Below are 6,000 nucleotides of genomic sequence, written 5' to 3' on the forward strand. Positions count from 1 at the left end.
AAATATGCCTTAAAGGAATCTTAAAAAGAATTAAGCCTAGGGGGATGACTTTACTAGGTGCTGGAAGACTTGGGCCACTCGAAGAAATGACAGCTATCCTTCTTCAATACCCCCCATTGTTAGTTTGTTACGATTGAAAAATTTAAATTATTATTCTAATATACTTTTATATTGAATTTGACGTTATATAAAATAATGCAATATATCGTAGACTAATTTAGAAATATTGCTTTGTCATGCTCCCATTTTATGAAACTACTTGATCCAAGTTGCACCTTTAATATTGTTACTCTTATTCCACTCTGGACTGTTTGAGCACTTCCATCTGAGCTATTGGAGAATAAGAAATTTTTGAATCATGTATTTTTTATGATGGTGTCCCTGGAAATTTTATCCCCAGATACCCTTTGCTATTTGTGATCTTTACAATGTAACCACCAGCTGTATTAATTTTTAGTTTTTATTATGAAACATTATAAACTAGACAATATAGAGGGAACATACAGTGAACCCCTGTATTCCCATCATTCAGAATTAGCAATTATCAGGCTTGCCACACTTGCCTAATCTGATCTTTTTGTTGCTATTGTCTGAAAGTTCAGACAGACCTCACATCTTTCCAGACCGAGGTATTTCAGCATGCATTCTAAAATATGGATTTTTTTTTTTAAATAATCACTGGGCCATTATCACGCCTAGCAAATAATAATAATCCCTTGGTGTCATCTAACATCCAGCTGTATTAGATTCTGGGGCTGCCGTAACAAATTACCACAAACTGGGTGGCTTAAAACAACAGAAATTTATCCTCTCATGGTTCCGGGCACTAGACGTCTGAAATCAAGGTGCCAGTAAGGCCGTGCTCTCTCAGAAGGATCTACAGCAGGATCCTTCCTTGCCCCTTACTGGCTTCTGGTGGTCCCCGGCAATCCTTGGCATTCCTTGGCTTGTAGATGATTCACTCCAATTTCTGCCTCCATCGTCACATGGCACTCTCCCTGCGTGTCTTGTGTGGTACAAATTTTCCTCTTCTTATATGGACATCAATCATTGGATTAGGGCCCACCCTAATCCAGTATGACCTCAACTTAACTTGACCACATCTACAAAGATCCTTTTTTCAAATAAGATCACATTCATCGGTATCTAGAGGATTAGGACTTCAACACATCTTTTGAGAGACAATTCAACCCATATCACCAGTCCATTTTCAAAATTTCCCGTTTGTCCCAAGAATGTCTTTTTATAGTTGACTGGTTTGAATCTGGATACAAATAAGGTTTACACATTGCATTTGATGGTGTCTCTTAAGTCTCAAACAGCCCATCTCCTCCTTACTCTTTTTCATTCTATTCTCTTTTTAAATTGTGCTTTAAGTGAAAGTTTACAAATCAAGTCAGTCTCTTATACAAAAATTTATATACACCTTGCTATATACTCCTAATTGCACTCCCTCTAAAGAGACAGCACACTCCTTCCCTCCACTCTCTCTTTTTGTGTCCATTCAGCCAGCTTCTGACCCCCTCTGCCCTCTCATCTCCCCTCCAGACAGGAGATGCCAACATAGCCTCATGTGTCTACTTGATCCATGAAGCTCATTCTTCACCAGTATCCTTTTCTATCCCTTTGTCCAGTCCAGTCCCTGTCTGAAGATTTGGGTTTGGGGATGGTTCCTGTCATGGGGTAACAGAAGGTCTGGGGGCCATGACTTCCGGGGTCCTTCTAGTCTCACTCAGACCATTAAGTCTGGTCTTTTTATGAGAATTTGGGGTCTGCATCCCACTGCTTTTCTGCTCCCTCAGGGGTTCTCTGTTGTGTTTCCTGTAAGGGCAGTCATTGGTTGTAGCTGGCACTATCCAGTTTTTCTGGTCTCAGGCTGATGTAGTCTCTGGTTTATGTGGCCCCTTCTGTCTCTTGAGCTCATAATTACCTTGTGTCTTTGGTGTTCTTCATTCTCCTTTGCTCCAGGTAGGTTGAGACCAATAGATGCCTCTTAGATGGCCACTTTCCAAAGTGGGATGCAGAATGTTTTCTTAATAGATTTTATTATGCCAATTGACTTAGATGTCCCCCGAAACCATGATCCCCAAACCCCTGCCCCTGCTACGCTGGCCTTCAAAGTGCTCAGTTTATTCGGGAAACTTCTTTGCTTTTGGTTTAGTCCAGTTGTGCTGACCTCTCCTGTACTGTGTGTTGTCTTTCCCTTCACCTGAAATAGTTCTAATCTACTATCTAATTAGTGAATACCCCACTCCCTCCCTCCCCCCTCTCCTAAACATCAAAGAATATTTTCTTCTCTGTTTAAACTATTTCTCAAACCAGAAGAACTAGATGGTGCCCCGCTATAATTGATAAATGCCCTGACAGGGAACACAACAGAGAACCCCTGAGGTAGCAGGAGAGTAGTGAGATGCAGACCCCAAATTCTCATAAAAAGACCAGGCTTAATGGTCTGAGACTAGAAGGACCCTGGTGGTCATGGCCCCCAGATCTTCTGTTGGCCCAGGACAGGAGCCACTCCTGAGGCCAAATCTTCACACAGGGATTGGACTGGACAATAGGTTGGAGAGGGATGCTGGTAAGGAGTGAGCTTCTTGGATTTGATGGACACTTGAGACGGTGTTGGCATCTCCTGCCTAGAGGGGAGGTGAGAGGGTAGAGGGCATTAGAAGCTGGCGAAATGGACACGAAAACAGAGAGTGGAAGGAGGAAGCAGGCTGTCTCATTGGGAGGAGAGCAATTGGGAGTACGTAGCAGGGTATATATAAGTTTTTGTGTGAGAGACTGACTTGATTTGTAAACTTTCACTTAAAGCACAATAAAAATTAAAAAAAAAAACTTTCTCAAGTTCTTATAATAGTGGTCTTATACAATATTTGTCCTTTCGCAACTGACTAATTTCACTCAGCATAATGCCTTCCAGGTTCCTCCATGTTATGAAATGTTTCACAGATTATCACTGTTCTTTATCGATGTGTAGTATTCCATTGTGAGAATATATCATTATTTATTTATCCATTCATCCGTTGATGGGCACCTTGGTTGCTTCCATCTTTTTGCTATTGTAAACAGTGCTGCAATGAACATGGGTGCACAAATATCTGTTCGTGTAAAGGCTCTTATTTCTCTAGGATATATTCCAAGGAGTGGGATTGCTGGATCGTATGGTAGTTCTATTTCTAGCTTTTTTAAGGAAGCGCCAAATCAATTTCCAAAGTGGTTGTACCATTTTACATTCCCACCAGCAGTGTATAAGTGTTCCAGTCTCTCCACGTCTCCAACATTTATTATTTTGTGTTTTTTGGATTAATGCCAGCCTTGTTGGAGTGAGATGGAATCTCATTGTAGTTTTTATTTGCATTTCTCTAAAGGCTAATGATCGTGAGCATTTCCTCATGTATCTGTTAACTACTCGAATGTCTTCTTTAGTGAAGTGTCTGTTCATACCTTTTGCCCATTTTTTTATTGGGTTATTTGTCTTTCTGTAGTTGAGTTTTTGCAGTATCATGTAGATTTTAGAGAGCAGGTGGTGATAGGAAATGTCATAGCTAAAAAGTTTTTCCCAGTCTGTAGGTAATCTTTTTACTCTTTTGGTGAAGTCTTTGGATGAGCACAGGTGTTTGATTTTTAGGAGCTCCCAGTTATCTAGTTTCTCTTCTGCATTGTTAGTAATGTTTTGTATACTGTTTATGCCATGTATTAGGGCTCCTAACATTGTCCCTATTTTTCCTTCCATGATCTTTATTGTTTTAGATTTTATATTTAGGTCTTTGATCCATTTTGAGTTCATTTTTGTGCATAGTGTGAAGTATGGGTCTTGTTTTCATTTTTTTGCAGATGGATATCCAATTATGCCAGCACCATTTGTTTAAAAGACTGCCTTTTCCCCATTTAATGGGCTTTGGGCCTTTGTCAAATATCAACTGCTCATATGTGGATGGATTTATGTCTGGATTTTCAATTCTGTTCCATTGGTCTATGTATCTGTTGTTGTACCAGTACTAGGCTGTTTTGACTACTGTGGTGGTATAACAGTTTCTAAAATCAGGTAGAGTGAGGCCTTCCACTTTGTTCTTCTTTTTCTGTAATGCTTTACTTTTCCGGGGCCTCTTTCCCTTCATATGAAGTTGGTGATTTGTTTCTCGATCTCACTAAAAAATGCCGTTGGAATTTGGATGGGAATTGCATTGTATCTATAGATCGCTTTTGGTGGAATAGACTTTTTTACAATGTTAAGTCTTCCTATCCATGAGCAAGGTATGTTTTTCTCTTTTGCTTCCTTGCAGTAGTGTTTTGTAGTTTTCTTGGCATAAGTCTTTTACAACTCTGGTAAGATTTATTCCTAAGTATTTTATCTTCTTGGTGGCTACTGTAAATGGTATTGATTTGGTGATTTCCTCTTCGATGTTCTTTTTGTTGGTGTAGAGGAATCCAACTGATTTTTGTATGTTTATCTTGTATTCTGATAGTCTGCTGAACTCTTCTATTAGTTTGAATAGTTTTCTTGAGGATTCTTTAGGGTTTTCTGTGTATAAGATCATGACATTCTATTCTCTTATTGAAGAAAGCAGGCCAGTTGTCCTATAGAACGTCCCACATTCCAGATGTGTTTGTTTGTACCTTCGTAATATTATTTAGCTTGTTCCTTTATCCCGTGTATTTCCTATGACGTGGAAGTCAGGTCTAAAGTCTTGATCAGATTCAGGTATAACTTTTCTTTTGAGTAAGAACATGTCAGCGGTGGTGCTGAGTACGGCACATCCAACACCATTAGAAGGCACATAATGTTGGGCTGTCCCGTTCTTAGTGATGCCAAGACTGATCCTAGGCTTTGGGTGGTGACAACTTACAACCTCCATTATAAAGTTGTGCATGATTTTAAATATAACCTGATCCTCTTAATATATAGAAAAAATGCAGAAATGATTAGAGGAGAAAATAATCACTCATGTGTCTGCCACCCACGATGATGATAAGTGTTGCCTTTTAGATCACTTTCTTCCATTTAGTGCATTTATTTTTCATTATTGTGGTCATATTGATGTAATTTTTATCCCCTGCATGAGCACTTGCAGGTGTCATTAAAACTTCATGAACGTTAGTTTAGCTGCAGCAATGCCCTAATTGTCGGCCATTACTGAAACGTGTGAGTCTGAGCAGGATAAGGCTGGTAGGTGGTAGGAAAGAGGCTGGACTATTTTCCAAGGGGAGTGGGGTGGTGAGAAGGGCTGTAAGGTAGTGGCACTCATTTCCGCCAGGCCCATGGGCAACACTCCCTGTTTTTACCCACTCATGGAAGGAAGTGCTTTTTGGCTCTAGCATCCCAGTTTTAGGACTGTATCCTATATAATAAGAGCACAAATGAGAAAAAGATATGTATTGCAGCATTGGTTTTAATAGCACAAATCTAATGTCCCACATGGGAACAAATGAATGAATAAACAACACAATGGAAATGATGAAGCTACTTTTAAGAAGCCACTGAAGTGCCTTTCAGGTAAAGACTGCAGACTGAACACACACACATACACACTTTTTCTCCCAAAGGCATATTTTCAGCATTAGTTAATTGAAGTCTCATTAACATACAGTAACATTCAGCCTTTTCAGAGTGGTTTTATGAGTTTCGACAGATGCATACAGCCCTGTAACCACCACTGGAATCAAGATGGAGAATGATTCCATCACCCTCCAAAATTCTCTTCTGTCCTTGTGTTGTCACTTGCTTCCCCCAACCGCCAATCCCTGACAACCGCTGGTCTTTTGTGTGTCCTTATAATTTTGCCTATTTCAGAATGTCATATAAATGGAACAATACAATATGTAGTTGCATGTATCAGTGGTTCATTTCCCTTTTATTGATGAGTAGTTTTTCATTGTATGAATGTACCATAGTTTGTTTATCCACTCACCAGTTGAAGGACATTTGGGCTATTTCCTGTTCTTGGCCATATGGATAATGCCTATAGACACCTGTGTATAGATTTTTGTGTGAACCTA

Source organism: Elephas maximus, chromosome 19 (assembly GCF_024166365.1).
Source record: "Elephas maximus indicus isolate mEleMax1 chromosome 19, mEleMax1 primary haplotype, whole genome shotgun sequence".
Classification (NCBI taxonomy): Eukaryota; Metazoa; Chordata; class Mammalia; order Proboscidea; family Elephantidae; genus Elephas; species Elephas maximus.